Consider the following 17,894-nt stretch of genomic DNA (forward strand, 5'->3'; position numbering starts at 1 on the left):
GATGTCACTTTTTGCATTCTTTCTTAAAGCATATTTTGTTTATTTTTCCTTTAAAAATATATATGTCGTATTTGTCTCTATTTTTATTCCTTATTTGTCCCAATAAATCAAACTACAAATTTGTATAATTATTTCCATGAAGCTTTTTTCTACCTTTCATCAACTTCTTCAAAATCATTCCAAAACTTTATTATATGTAAAGAGCAGTATGTATAGCCATTCAAGTACTTCATTAATATCCTCTTTATCATTAAATTGCAAAATTCAAAAAGTAGTAAATAAAATTTTCATTGGAAAAGTTAAAAATCAGATTAACAGTTGTCAAAAATGGTGAAAACTTACATTATGATGATGTCCAAAATCCGTTACCTACAGGACAACAATGTCCAAAATGTGTTACCTACAGACTGCTAATTTAATTTGCTGATTAACAATTTTTACAAATACCTGCTGTCTTTTCATGTTCATATATTGTGTTCTAGGTATGCATACTATAGAATAAAAGCAAAATTGATATCAAATTCGAAAATTTTTCAAATTGCTCAAAGTTAACTTTTTTGTTCCCACCTTTTGAGAACTGCCCACACAAAGAACAATTACTAGAAAGTATTTAAAATGCTTAAATTAACAAATTACTGTAACAGTTCACCAACGAAATATGTACCAATAGAAATAAAAGCTATTTTCCAACATGCATTTCATCAAACAAAAACTTTTCTCATACTCTGCTAAAAAAGAGCAAACCGATTCAAATCGCGATGTTTAAAGCGGAAAATATCCCCAAAATCCATAAATATTTCAGCCAAAAAAGCGCTTAGTTACTCAAATTTCGATGTATGAAAAGTAGAAATGTCTCAACAAAACATCCTAAACATAAACAATACAAAAATACCATACATTTATTTGCTATATAGACATACTCTCAAAATACCTTTTATATTTTACATAAAATAACACCTTTATATTTTTATAAAATGCTGGAGTCGACTTTTTTTCAGAAATTCAGTAGCTAAAGGAGGCACGTTAATAGAATATGTCTAAATAATTCGTGGCATCGATAAGAATGAACTTTTAGAACAAAATAACCATACTATTTTTGTAAAATTAATTTACATACAGTAAAAATAAAGTTAAAAACTACAAGAACCCCTCAAGGATTTGTAAAAAACAAAGAATTTCGGAAGTGAGTTTTTTTTTAATTCTAAAAAAAAGAACTTACCTTTTTATAGTATAAATCCTCACACTCAGTCCAAAACAAAACATCATATGACAATGGCACGTTACAGACACACCTTGTTGGAGTTAACTTTTAATTAACGTTCAAGTTTGAAGAAACTGACATTTTCTAATGTTTGTACTTCAAACACAACTACTGAATCTAAACTAACACAAAATAAGCTTTCCTGTAAGGTACATTGCACGAAACAACACGTATCTCTCCTGCGTGAAACCGAGTAAACAACCCAAGTAAACAAGTTCGAACAAGATTGCCTTCGCGTTGCCAAACACAGATCAGTTTCACCAGGGATGCCATGCTTAAAAAATTATCGCCTCATTGGCGAGAAAAATATTTCAATTTTGTGCGAAAAATCGGATGTCGCCAAATGGGGGGGGGGGGGGGGGGTATATTACATCTGTACCGAAAAAAATTTCTGCAGAGCCAAAAATTTTCTGTGAACGCCGTTCGCGCGTTCGTCTATATTATGCAAGACTGGAAATGTGTTTTCGAGATATTTAAAGAAACGCATTTGAATACAATACTAATAATAGGGAAATACTAGAAGAAGATGTCCCTGCCCCTCCTCCTTTGTTTTCCATCAGAAATCGAATAAGCAAGCTTGTACAGTAAAGTGAACTTACAATAGATGGCAAAGATTGTAAATAAAGAAAAATTTGCAGTTACTGCTCTTTTTCTGCTCACGGAAGTTAAATGTTAAAAAAAACTAGTATGTTGTGGCCATCATGAAACTTTCTTCTATATTTTTCTTTTTTTTTTTCTGATCCCTCCCCATGCTTGACGAGAAAGCAATATTCCCAACAAAAACAAAATTACACATGCAAAAACTTGACGACCATCCCAATGTCTGAATTATTGCAAAAGCAAAGCAAAGAGCGAAAATTGAAAGTTATTTTAAAAGCCTTGCTTGAATTAATTACAAATATTTTATTTGTTAACAAACATAAGATGGCAACAGTTAAAAATGTTAAATCATTGAGATAATATTTCCGATCATTTCCATTCAATTAAAATCACGAGAAATACGCAGACGACAATCTATTACGATTTATCTTTCTTATTGTTGCATTAATAAAGCTATTTTTATTCAAAAAAAAAAAAAAAAAAAATCAACACCTCTTGGCGCGATTGGCGCCAAAATTGAACCAAAGCCTGTTTACATATGGATTCACATATATTCCAAATTTCAACCAGAACGTAGCATTACTTCTTGAGATAGGGCACTCACAATGGAAAAAAAGAACGGGCGATTGCGCTCCCCCTTTTTAGCTGTTGACACCAAAATAAAATCAGCTCTTATACCCACTAAGGACTACTTGCCGATAAATTTTTCTTTCATTCTGTTCATTATTTCTTGAGATACAGCAGTCACAATTGACGACTACAAAAAAACGATCTATAGCTCAACCCCCATTTGAGTTATTGACACCAAAATTGAATCAGCACCTGTTCCTGTTAATGGCAACATATGGACCAAATTTTGTCTGATTCCGCCAGTTACTTCCTGAGGAATAGCAAGCACGCGTAACTCAAAAAACGTCCCATTGCTCCACCCCCCTTGGAGGAATTCGCGACAAAAACCAATGGGCACAAGTTCACATAGGGGCACATATGTGTACCAAATTTCGTTCGATTTCATGCGGTAGTTTTTGCTGTAGAGCGGCCACAAAAAACTGGTCACACACAGACGTGACACACACGTACACATACATACACACACACATACATACATACATACACACACACATACATACACACAGACAGACAGACATTTTCCAAAAATAGTCGAAATGGACTCAGCACACCTCAAAACGTTCGAATCCGTCAAAATTCGAAATTCGAAAATTTGCACGAATCCAATACTTTCTTCTAAGTATTAGATATAGAAGAAAGTAAAAATTGTAAGTAAAAGACTGTCACAGAAAAGAAATGTTTTCCATAAAGAAAAAGAGAAATATTTAATCTTGTTGCAATTGATAAAATTTGCAACAATACATTATATCGAAGTTTACTGTTCTTATCACATAAAGATAATTTTACACTACCCTTAAATTTTTATGAAAGGTGTAAAGTGGTTGTTGAAATTTAAGTACTGCCTTCAGCTGTTCAAGCACTGCGATAGTAATGCAGGCTGCAAATTTCAATGTTATGTAAAATCATGTATCATGATTTTACATAATCAGAAAGCTCTATTACTCTATTTTTATGAATTTGGGTTGAATTTCATATACTGTAAATATTAAACTGCTTTAAACTCTTGTATTTTTTCTTTAACTTTGACAGTTTTTACAATATACTTGAGTAAAAATAGTTGCAGGATTTAAACATTTATATAGCCGTATGAAAAGTAAAAGCAGCAAAGCAGTAGTTTGGCTCCAAGTTTAAATACAGATTGAAATTAAAATTATTCTTGAAAAACTCCAAAAAAGCCAGGTAATTGATTAAAAAGTGAGTTAAGCTTTAAAAAACAGGTTTTTTTTTTCAAACCTGTCTTATTTAGCTTTTTTAAAGTGTTAAAAGGCACTGAAAAATCTCGTCTTTCTAACTTTCATTAAGAATCGATGAAAAATTATTTGCTTAAAACTGTTCTCAACCGACACCTTTTTAAGGTGCTGTTTTGCAGTGCAGGATAATGGATAAAAAACAAATTCACAATGTAATATTCTAATTACATGTGAATGGAACGAAGCAAAACAACATTTTACATGCATTTAGGGTCTTTTTAGGTGTCCCTATGTTGTTCGGGTCCCTCTTAGCTGCTGTATTAGGGGAATACTTTTAACTCCCCACAGCTAAAAGTGGTCTACCAATCATTTCAAAGTTTTCGATGGAGGTATATTTCTACGGAGGGCTGCCTTCTCCCGATCCCTTTAAATGACAGGCATATTCTTCTAAAAAATTAATGTCTGTGCGATATTTTTTACATATATCTGATGCACAAAGTAAACTAAAAATAATCTAGATAAGGTATTACACATTGATTAAGTAGCACACCAGCAATAGTGAAAAATCATACTTAATAATCTAACTTAGGTTCGGAAATTTAAAATGGATTTGCACTTTCTCAACTTGAAACATAAAAATTATCCACTATGAGCAGGAAAACAAAATTATAAACAATAAACTTTGATAAAAAACGTAGCGTCAAAAATAAATATGCTTGACAATTCACAAACGAGCATAAGTGATTGATGCTTCACGGTTGAGTGAAAGGAACATATCATGTCCAAAACAAAGCAAAAAGTATGTTAGTACCTCAGCTTTATTCAAAACACACTTGTTTGGTTCAAAGTAACATTTTGCAAGAGTTCATAAAATACCTTTGAGTGCGGTCTAACGTTGACAAGTTTGCAGTTTTCGTTTGACATAAGCATTGTAGATTTTAATAAAAATGAAAAAAAAAAAAAACAGGAAGACTTACCGCACAGCCACGCGTATAGATGACTCCATCATTTTTGCTTCAGCATTTAAAACTTACTTTTTCAAATCAAAGCTATAACTTTGAATAGCTACACAAAAATTAAACAAATTTAAAGCCCAAAGCTACGTTAAATGCACGACGGCTGCCAATACTATTCAAAACAACGAAAATGTTGCCAGTTAGGGTAATACCTTAAGTACTGCAGGTTTATTCATTTTTGCATAGGAAGACCAGCAGCATTTTCGATTCTGTGTCCTTAAAACGAAAACAAAACAACAGAATATCATTCAAAATGTTATTGCTGTTAAGTAATCTCAAATTGTCTACCCAAGCTAGATAAGTTTCATATGAACCTATCTTTGCGTTCGACGAAACTCACCGGTCGACCAGTAGGTAACCAGTTACTAACCGCAGCGTTCTATAATAACCGGTAAAAGCACCGGTTACTATTCTAAGCAGTTGATTGGTTGAATGGAGCAAGTGATCATTAACTGTCACGTGATTAACTAACCGGTCGCTACCGATCGTACTCGTCGAACGTAAGCTAAATATATGAAGGAAGTTAGAAACAGCAGAGGGTTCCGGAGGACTTCGTCTTTAGTGAAGCCCAAACAATGTAATATATGGATAGACCGTGACGAATGTATATACCAGTCACTATGCCAGCATAGGCGGATTTATGCAATTACAAAAGTGACAACCAGCAACAGGCTCTGGGCCCAGCTAGACTGGTCCTAGTCAATTTACAATCCCCAGTGAGGATCAATGGCCCTCTTAAAACTATCTACTCCCTTGCTCATTACCACCTCTTCCGGTAAACTGTTCCAAGGTTCCACTACTCTGCTAAAATAATAATTTTTCCTAATATCCATGTTGGCCTGAGATTTAAATAGCTTAAAACAATGACCCCTTTTCCTGTTTTCAGTGCTAAACTTCAGCCCCGTAACATCTTTCATTTTAATAAATTTAAACAACTGAATCATGTCCCCTCGGTCTCTTCTTTGCTCAAGACTGTACATTTTTAGTCTTCTAAGCCTGGAATCATAGTCTAAATGAGAAAGTCAATTTATTAGCCTTGTAGCCCGCCTTTGAACCCTTTCCAATTAGAAGAGTTCCGGGGGGCGGGGGAGACGAGTTTTTTGGTGATTTTTAAATGTCCCCAGACAACCACAGCCTTCCTCTGGATGACCGAAATTAATCCCAAAGCTCCAATATGATAGGACCATCCTACAACTGACTCCTTTATGGAGTCCAACGGGTAACAGTGGCAGGAATACTCCCATAACACTCTTTCTCCGGAGTGCTCCTGGAACGAGCGAGTTTTCGCGCATGCGTGTATTAGTTATTGCAACGCCATTTCCGATCTCCGCATTTTTGACTGCACGTGGTGACCGCGATCCGTTGAAATCCAAGATGTCTGAAAGCTAGTTAAAAGTTACTTATTTGCTTTGGTTTTATTGTTTAATGGAGAATAAACTACTATTTTTCAGTTTGGAACCTTTTTTAGATTTGTTATGAATTTGTATTTTCTTGCGGACGGATATTTCTTAAGTTTACATTTGTTTGGGCGAGTGTTTTTTTTTTACTGATGAATTGTTAAGTAAAGAAAATAGGATAAACACTATGTTTCTTCATCGTTTTGAAGAAACCATGAAGAAGAGAAAGCAAAGAACAATACTAGTTGAGCTACGACTTTGATGAGAAATTGTAATTAAATTCTCTTCAATGTTGAAACTTTGCTGGTATCTACTACTTCAGTTGGGCATGAAAAAAAGTAAGTAATTTTTTTTGACATTCACTGTACTTACTAATATCTTAATTATTTGCTGTTTAAAAATATTTGCTAACATTGTAATTACTTGTTGTTAAATATGTTGATTGACATCAAGTTATCAGTGGGACAGTTTCTGGATCAACAGTCATCCAGAAACTGTAAAATAAGATACCAATAGGATCGTTTCTGGACTAGGATGAAAATGATTATCCAGAAACTATATTATAAGATTCGTATAGGAAACTTTCTGGATTATCCAGAAGCTGTATTATAAGGTATCAGTAGGAGAGTTTTTGGATACCGCTGGGATTATTTCTGGATTAAAATTGTCCAAAAAACATCCTTAAGGATAGTTTTCGGAAAAAGAGGTGTTCCGTGCATCCTAAAATTGTCCTATTACTATCCAACAAGTGTCAGATGCAGGATGTCTTGTGGATGACAACAAGAGTGTACTTTTTGACAAAGTTACGACAGGTGTAGGAGCATTATCGGACTGCCAGCGGATGTCAGATCATCCTGAAAATGATATCCGCAGGAGTCCCTAAGGATATCCTTGTGTTGTTAGGGTCCCTTCCCAACTTGTTTTTGTTTTTTTCCTGTGATACATAAAAAGGCTATGTTATGCGTTTTTTGCGTTATTTTACTAACGTGTTGCATGCTGTCCTTTTTGAATAGTCTTATGAGGGAGAATGGTATCAAAAGAGAGTGATGCAAATCGCCCCCCAGTAAGCAAAATATCTTGCCTCAGTATTGCATAAAGGTTGACATGCAAGAAAAATCATCTTGCATTAATACTGCCTCAATGTTGTTATGTTACTCCCTTTATACTGTCAGCAGGCTGCCACAATATTGACTGACAAGGTGTATGCAGCATAATATCAGGAAAATATCAAGGTAGGCTGCTTTTGTAACATTGCATACGTATTGATATGACAGGATAATATCAAGATGTTGTCATGACAGCATGAAATCAAGGTCTAGGCAAGATGATCTTGCTTTTGTAATCTTGCATACGTATTGATATGACAGGATAATATCAAGATGTTGTCATGACAGCATGAAATCAAGGTCTAGGCAAGATGATCTTGCTTTTGTAATATTGCATACGTATTGATATGACAGGAAAATGTCAGGATACATTGACATGACAGTATGAAATCAGCACGTTTTCAAGGTGTTTTATCCATTTATTTATTTGTATTATTTTCACTTCAAACTCGAGAATTAAATTTCATTCTTTAATTATTTCTGTTATTCTTCAAGATAGTTTTCTAGCCTGAGAATATTTTCTTAAAGCTGACATCTGAGCGGAAATTCATATAAAGATATTAATAGTACTCGCAATTTAATTTAAAAAATGAAAGTTTCTTCGTTTTGCGTAATACTTGACTTATTTTTTAAATTCATGCTTCTAATTGTATTATAAAGACATAAAATGCCTAGTTAGGAATAATTGCGGAAGTTTTTATAGCACATTTAAGAGTAAAGGTAGCAAAATAATAAATAAATACAATAAATAAGTACATTTTCAAATGGATGTCAGCATTGAAAATATCCCATGGACAAAACATATGAATTTATCTTAAAGAATAACATAAATACCATTGAATAAAATTAATCTTACGTGAGATTGAAGTGATAATACGAAATTCTGGGCTTCATGTCCTTTGTTTCAAAGTCTAGGGACGAAAAAAGTTATTTTCGGCCACTTCTAACATTGATCGCACATCGTCTGCGATATGACTTATTTAGTACTATATTAATAAACAAATGCAGTTATCAGTCATTCATAAGTTTTTCCTAAAACAATACTATTCCAGACTAATAACTAAGCAACCAACTTAACGAAGCCTAAAAGAATGCAACGCCACGTGCAGCACCTCTGAACCGATTAAGGTCGAAGCAGGAAGAATTGAGGGATGCTGGGTAGAAAGAATTGTGCGCATGCGCAAGTATCAACGAAGGTCCACCTGTTCTATTGTGTACCCAGATAGCATGATCACTTGCGACAAGTTTGATTTTTTCTTGATATTATCTTGTTGTGTCAAACTTGACGTGACTGGTTAGCGGCAGACTTTCAGCAAGTTGGGCGGCACCACCGTAAACTACTCTTGCAAACGCTTGTTTGATGGACACTTGCTTCAATCCGGACACCCAGCGCATGCGCGGTAGTACATAGTCTACGGTTCGGCGCCAAACACGGAGAAGCAAACGAAGCACAGGGAGCCATGATGGATTGACGAAGTAAGCTGCACGTTGGAACAGCAGAGAAAAGGTATTAGGCTGTTTAATATTTATTCAAATGCAATTTTCTTTAAATTATAATTCAGAAGAATGCACTGGTGTTTATATTTTTTTACTATCACGATTCGCGTCAAATCATTTCTTTGTAGCGTAGCACATGTTTCAAGCTCAATGTTACGCGTTTAAACTTGATGCTTATGAATAATTTTGAACATATGCATACAGGATGGCTTAAATACAGTTGGTAGCAATCTTTATTTGACAGATTTTATCAAACCGCATTTTTTAATTCGATCGACTGTCGATGCCTTAAAACGCCAAAATAAAACTATCTCAAATTATACCTTAGTGTTTTTTTTTTGGCATATTGAATCCTTTCTTTAAATTAAAAGCAAATTATTTCATGCAAATAAAATGAAAATCATTCCTAAAACAAAAGCAAATCAATAAGTATAGTTAATGGGAAACTTTGTTTATCTGCAATTTTTCAAAACTGATAACTTAACATTTGACCATCTGAGAATGTTCTTTTACATTAAAATTAAATGGAATGTGATAATATTACAAAGCAGCAGTTTGAATTTTTTTGTACTATGGTGATATACTACATAGTCTATTCCAGTCAAGAAAAAAATACCTCTGAAAATCAAAGCATATGATAATACAAGCAATTTTCCAAAATTGATTCTCAAATTGTAATGTTTTGTTGTAAGTCGAAAATTATTTTTGGTGTTATTAAATCATAACGTTCTTGTAATTAACATTTGAAATATTAATTGGGAACTTCGAATATTCTGTGCAGTATTTATTTAATTAATATTCAGCTCATTTGTATTTTTAATATTTTTCATAATTAGTCAATTGCATGCAGGGCAAAGTGAAATAATTCATTTCCTTTACTTATTCAATCACTTACCAAATCACCTACGTATTCATTAATTAACTAATTTTTCCTTAATTTAATAATTCACTTTTTCACTTATTTTCTTATGCATTCTCTCTCGATTTAATTCACTCATTTATTTTCTTTGTATCAGTTAATAAATTAATTTATTTATTAGTTTATTGTTTCATTATCTTTTCATTAAGTGAATTATTATTTATTTGATCATTATTTTGTTCGAAAAAATTTCTCACAATCAAATAGAAAATATTTTATTTTTCACTTTGTCCCATTAAAAAAAAAAAAAAAAAAACAACGGGAAAAACTTCTGCTTTTTCTCGAAGGCTAAATTTTACTGCCAATAATAAAAAATAATGTTTTAACACAAGTTTTATTTTATGTGTAATGTTATTTCCTTATATATTGCAATTTAAAACAAATTTCCTATTTGTTCATTTTGAAAAAGCTCATCTTAAACATTTCGCTTTGCCCCGTATTCCCCTACCTATTTATTTTGACTTTTATGTTTTATATTGAAACAGTTCTTGAATCAGGTGTAATTTTTTGTCTGATTAATGCAATACGACAAATTCAAATATTTTTATTAAATATAAAATTGAAAAAAAAAAAAAAAAACTGGGCATTTAAAATTTTTATTCAGACATTTTTTTTTTTTTTGTTGTTGTTGTTTTGACAAACATACCCAGCAGGGCATGTTAAAATTTTTAAGAATTTTGTAGCCCTGACCTATTATTGTATATTTAAATTTGTTAAAATTCTACTTGAACTTTTCTTCTTGTTAAACTTATTTAAGGTACCATAGAGTCTCGAAAATCAGATGTAGTTGGGGCTCATACCTCCTCGGATTACAACGTAGCAAAATATTTCAATTTTCAGATGTTAATGAAAATCATTTCATTCTAACTAAAAACATTAAGCAACTCAAATAGAGCAGAACCCAGAACTTTTAAGACTTTTGTATTTTGAATATTCGGTTTGTTTGCTGAATAGGCAGTGTACTGAATACCAACTGAATATTCAGCGTATCACTAAAGCGTTAGTTTTGCTTCAATCTATATATTAAATAAAATTCATAATTTTGTTAATTCATTGCGAATTGTATTCCTCTTTAGTCTTTTCCTGAGTACCTGGTAAATTTATCCATTTTACCACCCTGGCAGTGCCGACGAGAGGCCATGTCAGCTTAGTCTTAAACTAGCGACCCGTCCTTTGAAGGGGCCCGGCTTGGAATCGCAGTAGACTTTAACAAGCTAAATGGGGGGGATGGGGCCCGGCGATGAAACCGACAAGTGGCTTGCCTTAGCTCACGGCTGCCTTGCACCCTGGATCAATCGTACCTTTTTTTTTGTAAAAACTTCTAGACAGAATAACTACGAATATACTATTTGTTCTTCTCATTGAAGGAATATTTTATAAAAAATTAAAATGCAGTAAATTAAATGTATGATCTTTTGTGAAATATTGATTATAAGCATTTCAAATGAATGTGTTTTCTTTACCAGTCTTCAATCCCAATTTTCAAAATATTGGTGTATATTTCATTCAGTATAAATTTTGCCCGAAGTAAAATACTGCCATTATTGTTATCAGGGACCCTCTCAGTTTCCTGATAGGAACTTCAAATTTTACCGACTAGTGAAATATGGTTATTCACACTTGGGGGGAGGGGAGGAGACTTGTGAACATGGCATGTTTTACATAACATTAATCTTGAAAAAATCTCAAATAATAGCAGTCCCAGTACTCGATCTCTTGGACAAATATTTGGAACAATGAGATTTATGTTTCTCAGGTCGAAACTTCTTCCTTTGAGCAGCTGTATTATGTAATTTCACCGTTTTCTTTTACTTGGGAAAACATATTTCAAATTGCTTAGTCAAACTTCATTATTGCAAATCGTTATATTGTTCTTTAAAATATGATGCATGTCCTGCATTTTTTAATCATGTTCATATGAGTCCCAGGCCTGTTTATATGTTCTCCCCAGAAAGGGCACATGTAAGCAATTAAAGACATTTTTTAAAAAGTTCATGACACAAAGAAAAGGCTACCTATTTAATCTTTTAGATATTTTGGTGTTGCAAAATTGATAATATTTTTTTGAAAAATAAAGAAATGTAAAATATTGTTCTCATGTGTCCCTTTCCCCCCTACAACCAATGAAAAGGAATATTTGGATATTTAAAAACTTGCAATTTTATCTCCAGATTTGCCAAATCATCAGCTAAAATTTGCTGAATATGGGATTTTGACTAATACCTCCTTTCGGGGCATTCTGATTTTTGTAAATGTATGTACTTTTCTTGTGGCAAAACTTCAAGTAAGATGCAGTGCACATATAATGACATATTTATGTGTTCACTTTTTAATTGTTTTGATTTTGTTCTTGCTTTTGTAATCAAGTATTAATTCTACTTTTTCCTCCTTTTTTCGAAAATATCCTACTTTTCGACACTGAAAATGTTCTATGAGCTCTGTAAATTTTATGCCATCTTTCTAGACATGTTTGTTGCACAGCATGATTTACATTTGCACTGATTATTGTTAATTATTTTGAGAAGCTGTCGTAAAGAAATGGTTTAAAATTTAAAAACATTTATTTGAGATCTCTATACCAAAAAAAAGGAAAAACATAACTTTTGTGTTTAACACGAGGCTTGAAATATACCTGTGCAGAATGATTATTCTGATAATTATTGTAGGATGTTTTACCTTTATCGAAAAAGTTTGCTTGAATAATTTCTTTTTTGCCTGTGGATTGCCAGATGATTTCATATGTTTAATATGTCTTTATTTCGGAATTCAAATTAAATTGAATGTATCCTAGCTTAACTGTAACTTAGTTTAGCTTCTAGCAATAACTTGTTTTTATTATTCAAAATATTAGCTCCATTAATAATATTTGTCTCCAATTTTAAAACTGGTTATATTTCCATAAAATAATTTTAGTCGACAATTTCAAAATAGTATTCTTGTTTGTTGACTTTACTTTGAGCTCTGGTTAAATGTATTAGCAAATATAGCATGTCCTGTTGTTTATTCTTATGTTTTTTTTATTATAGCTGCTTGTCAAAGGATGTATAAGAATATATGGCAGTTGGCATCAAGAAATAATGTGAGTTTTTGAGTACAACATTTTTATTTTTATTAATAAACTTCATAAATAGGATTTTTTAAAGCTGGGTTGTCAGGTTGTTTACCATATCTTAGTAACCGCAACCTATCATATTTCCCAAGTTTTATTGAATGGCTTTATATAAAGTATTCAGCAGCAGAATAATTACTTCCCCTCTTATTTGCTTTCAAGGTAAATATTCATTTTCAATTTACATTTAGGGGTCAAATAGGTGTGCATAGATAATACTTAAATGTATTTAATGTTTGGTAAAAATGATTGTTTTTTTTTTAAATAAGTGCATTAATTATAAATAATTTTAAGTTAATTGGACAGACTAGATAGTAAATAATTGAAAATAACATTAAAAAAAGAATATCATGCACTTGTATATGAGGTTAGCTCTTTTTGAAAATCTTGTATATACATCGCATTTAGCATGTAAGCTAAATTAATGCATTTCGGCTATATCAAATATATATGCTAGCTTCAATTTTGAAAGAAAAGGGAGGAAAACACAAAAATTTTTGAGTATGCACTGAAAATCATATTTTAAACTTGTCATTTCATTTTACTTCCTATCAAGTTTAGACCAACCAATTACCCATTTAAAATTTCAGCAAGATTTATGACAGCTATTGCAAGTTTTTAATTTGTATGTTTTTTCAGTAAGCTTTTGTTCGCAAGCAAATTTGAACGATTGGAGTTTTTTAGTTTAAACCGGCATTGTATTTCCGTCATGTTTACAAACCTAAGCTTGTTTGGAAGTAATAAATCCTACAATTTGTGTGGGAAATGCTACAAGTAGGTGTTGACAAGTCAGGATTTTTGCTTTGAGGAAAACTCACCAAATTAATTTTTTTTACTATTTATGGGGAATGTGAAGGCTGGATTATGCTATTAAACTATCATTTCTAAATTTTACTTAAAACAAAGTATGTCTTCTTTCAATCAAAGATTTTCAACAAACGTGAAATATTCAGTATTAGTGGTACCCGCACGGCTTTACCCGTAATAGAAAAATTAAAAGATCTTTTGGTTCGCCTGTATATTTACAAATGATATATGGTGAATTTTCTCGCCAGTTGACTTGTGCCCATGTTACGGTTCCACGTTATGATAATTTCGTAATTTACCCGTTCATCTTACTAAAATTTTGTTCTAAAAATTGGAATAGAAAAAGAACCACATCGAATTTTCGAAAAATCGCTTCGAGGTGCACATCCCCATACTACAAACTAACTTTACCAAATTTCATGAAAATCGGCCGAACGGTCTATGTGCTATGCCCGTCACAGAGATCCTGACAGACAGAGGAACTTTCAGCTTTATTATTAGTAATTTTTTTTTAAGTTTGCTGATACAGTGAAACCTGTTAAGTTGACCACCTGCGGTGCACTACTTTAATGGTCAACTTACAGAGTTTGATTTATATGAAAAGGGCTAATTCCGTGCCTGAAAAAAGCAGTCAACTTAAGACATGTGGTAAACTTACAAGGGTGGTCAACTTCACAGGTTCTACTATACCTACTTTTAGTTACTCTCTTAAGTGTTTTGTTAGGTGCTTGTTTAGGTTCTTTCATACATAATTTTCATCATGTTCACCAACAATTCCATCAATGTTAAACTTAATTTTTATTATTATTTTCATTCTTTAGCTGAATTAAATTTTGAACTTCCATATGAGGCAGTGAGATTGCAAAACCGTAGCTCTGCAAAAAAAGTTATTTTGCTCTGCATTTCACAGTTGAGCGTTCAAAAGCATGAGGCATGACATAGTGCTTAAAACTGTCTTATTAAGTAAAAAATAATTATTTTTTTTGCAGTGTTTAAAATGATTATTATAGCTCAAAAATAATTTTAGATAAGTGTTTTTGAGATTTAAACTTAGTTTTTTGTTGAATTTTATGCAAAGTCCGAGCTGCTCCTCAAATTCACCACAGATCAGCGTTGAGTTTTGGACTGTCTAAAACTGGTTTCGGACAGAACAGGCGGTTTTTACCGTCCAAAAATACACTAATCTGTCAAAGTATGCTAAAGCTAAAAGTGTTATCAAATCAACTCATATTTACTGCAATATTAATCATGCATAAATAACAATAAGTCTTTTAAAACGTGTTTCAAAAGTGAAAATGTCTCCAAAAGTAATAAAACTTACTAGCAAAGATTCTTCTTCATTTTTAATAGAAGTAAAAAACAGAAATTGTGTGGTAACAAAAGCTCTCCATTGAAAATATATTTCTCTTTAAGTTAATATTAGCAATTGGTGGTTTTCAAGTAGCACCTTTAATGGGAGTAGGGTTCATAACTGGGGAACTATAGTTTATGCCTGTCTTTAAGACTACTGTTAGCAGAATTCTTTAATGAAAGTAAAACTTATAATTTTTCTACAATGCTTTTTTTTTAATTTTAGGACACAAAGACATGAAGAAAAGTGTGAAGAATCAATGTATTATAATATTCTGTAAATACTGTTGGACAATTTGTTTGTAATTATTGTTAATAAACAGTCTGTATTGATTTATTATAACTGTCTTTTAAAATTTATTTTGTGTTTGCTGAGAATAGGGTTACCACAATACTGAAAAGTCTCCTTAGAGTAAAAGTTTATTTAATTGATGCTTGTGCCATATATTTATATCATAGAAAAAAAAACGTACAAAGAATAATTTACTAGTAATTTATTCTCCATATAATTTAGTTTGAATTGTACGTTTTAACAAGTATATTTTATTAAAATAATAACAAAAATTAACATTTCTGGAGAAGTCCACTGTATCAATTCAATGTTATTCGGTACAACTGGTACAATTTGATCTATACTTTACTTCCTGTGCTCAAATTTGTTAGAAGGTCGCTATGAGACCATGAACTAAATGCCAGTTCAATATCCAAAAACAAATTAATTTATTTAATATAATGTTACGTTGAATTTGGGATTTGTTTTGTGTTCATCTGCTTGATAATCAACTGTTCTTTATAAAATTAGATGAATGTATAATCACACATTAGCAAACTTTTTACGCCTGAATCAGATCCTACATAGTAAATAATAAAGTAAAAAAAAAGTCTTCAAATTTACTTGCAAATTGGGCTTAAATTTACTTTTACCTGTATATAATTAACATTGTATTTACAGCATTCAATGAATGCATGAGAATTTTTGTTAAAGAAAAATGAAATGCCCTATTCAAATTTTAATTGGTAAATAAAGCTAGTACAGTGAAACCTGTATAAGTTGACCACCTGTGGTGCATTACTTTAGTTGTCAACTTAAACAAGTGTCAATTTACAAAGGTAGGTTTATATGATAAGGACCAATTCTGTGCCTGAAAAAAGCGGTCAATTTACACAGGTGGCCAACTTCACAGGTTTTACTGTATTACATTGTGTAAATTGGGATATAAAATTTTGAAAAGGTTTTAATCCTTTAATAAAAAACAAGTGAGAATTTGTTTAGAGAAAAACATTTATAAAATTAGCAGTTGTTTAGCTTTGTGTTATAATTTCTGCAAATTTTCTGAAAACAAAAGTTTTGTATCAAATTTTTGTGAATCAGGTCAAAGGTACTGTTAACTTATTGCAAACTATTACAAACTTCTCTTGGATGCATTACATAAATATTCATTGTTTAATTTAATTATATTTTTATAGTGTAAAATATTTTTCTACAGTTATTGCTAAAACTAAAATTAATTGTTTGCTAGAAATACTACTAATTTTGAGACCTGATTTTTTTCAAAGGAGTGTAGTATTATAAATTCAAATTTTTAATGCAATAAAGTTTGTTCGATTAAAAATATTTCTGCAATGAATACAATAAAAGTATGTTCTAGTTTGCAGTGGGCTCACAATACTTTTTGTTAAAAAAAAAATGGCTACTTATTCACTAATTTGTGGAAAATTTGGTACAACAAACTTTTCTATTAGTTTGCAGAAAATTTTCAGAATTTGATGCACCTAAGCATATTTGCAATGAACCTGCAACAGTTTGATATGACTTACAGGACAAACTTGCTGCAAGTTCAGTTCGTGGGGACTACAAGGCTTGCATCAGACTTGCAAACTTGTCGCATCCATTATGATGCAAGTTTGCTGCAAGCAAAAAAATGCTGTGCAAATTTGATATGAACTGGTAGCAAATTTGATATGACAAAGCTCAGTTTGAAGCAAACTTGTCACAGCGAAGCTTCAGTTGCTTTGAACTTGCAGCAAGTTTGATACCACAAAAATGACTTTCCTACTGGTTTGCAACGAACTTGCAGCAAACTTGATAAGACTTGCAGGACAAACTTGCTGCAAGTTCACTTCGTGGGGAAAGCAAGGCTTGCATAAGCTTGCATCTCGTTTATATCTGACTTGCAGACTTGTCTCATCCAATTTGATGCAAGTTTGCAGAATTGCAAAGCAAATTTGTTGCAAGTTTGCTGCAAGCAAAAAATGCTATCTGGGTACTAATTACCTTGACGGCGACAGCATAAAATCAATATCATCTTGACGGCGACAACATGTATGCAATGTTGTTATTGTAAGGTAATATCAATATTGATATTTTAAGATGAATGCAATGTTGCATACGTGTTGTTATTGTAATATTGCTTTTTAATCTTTATGCAAGCTTTATGCAGTATGAAACACGTCAATATTGACGCCGTCAGTATAATATCAAGATCTGTCAAGGTTGATGCAAGAAATTTTGCTAGTAGGGCCTTTTTAGTGGGATATAGAATATCTCCAATTTTAGGGAGTCCAGAGTTCTTTTTGAAGCCTTGCAAGGGTAATTGGATTGATACAAATCTAGGGGATAAATCACGGAGATTGAAAAGAAAGAAAACAATGTAAAACGCGCAGGATCTGCTAGAGCAAGGGGGGAGAGGGAGTTCTCCCTTTGTTTTAGCTTCTAATTTGTTAAAATAATCGTCGACTATTTTAAGTATTGTAGCTGAATGCATAGTTCGATTTGCCTATATTTTCATTTATATACTTGTTCTATAAACGGCTTTCAGTCCAAAATAGTCAATTTAGACACATTTTCAGCCAGTGACAGCTTTACTTGTATTTCAGGCACGTTTTTTTTTTTCCCCCACATAAGAAAAGGACATTTGCTATTCTCTTCATTTTCAAAAGGAAAAAGATCATGATTTTTTAAAAAGATTTTGGAAGATGTGTTGTTACTCTATAAAGTCCTTCCAAAACTGG

At 32.1% G+C, this 17,894-nt stretch overlaps 1 long non-coding RNA gene across 1 annotated transcript; it reads left to right on the plus strand.

The window, feature by feature from the left end:
• Positions 1 to 8,632: 8,632 nt before the first annotated feature.
• LOC129233672 (uncharacterized) lies at positions 8,633 to 15,199 on the plus strand. Its single transcript, XR_008581477.1, has 3 exons — positions 8,633 to 8,707; positions 12,643 to 12,695; positions 15,109 to 15,199. It is a non-coding gene; the product is annotated as an uncharacterized LOC129233672 (long non-coding RNA).
• Positions 15,200 to 17,894: the final 2,695 nt, after the last annotated feature.

Source organism: Uloborus diversus, unplaced genomic scaffold (genome assembly GCF_026930045.1).
Source record: "Uloborus diversus isolate 005 unplaced genomic scaffold, Udiv.v.3.1 scaffold_610, whole genome shotgun sequence".
Taxonomy (NCBI): Eukaryota; Metazoa; Arthropoda; class Arachnida; order Araneae; family Uloboridae; genus Uloborus; species Uloborus diversus.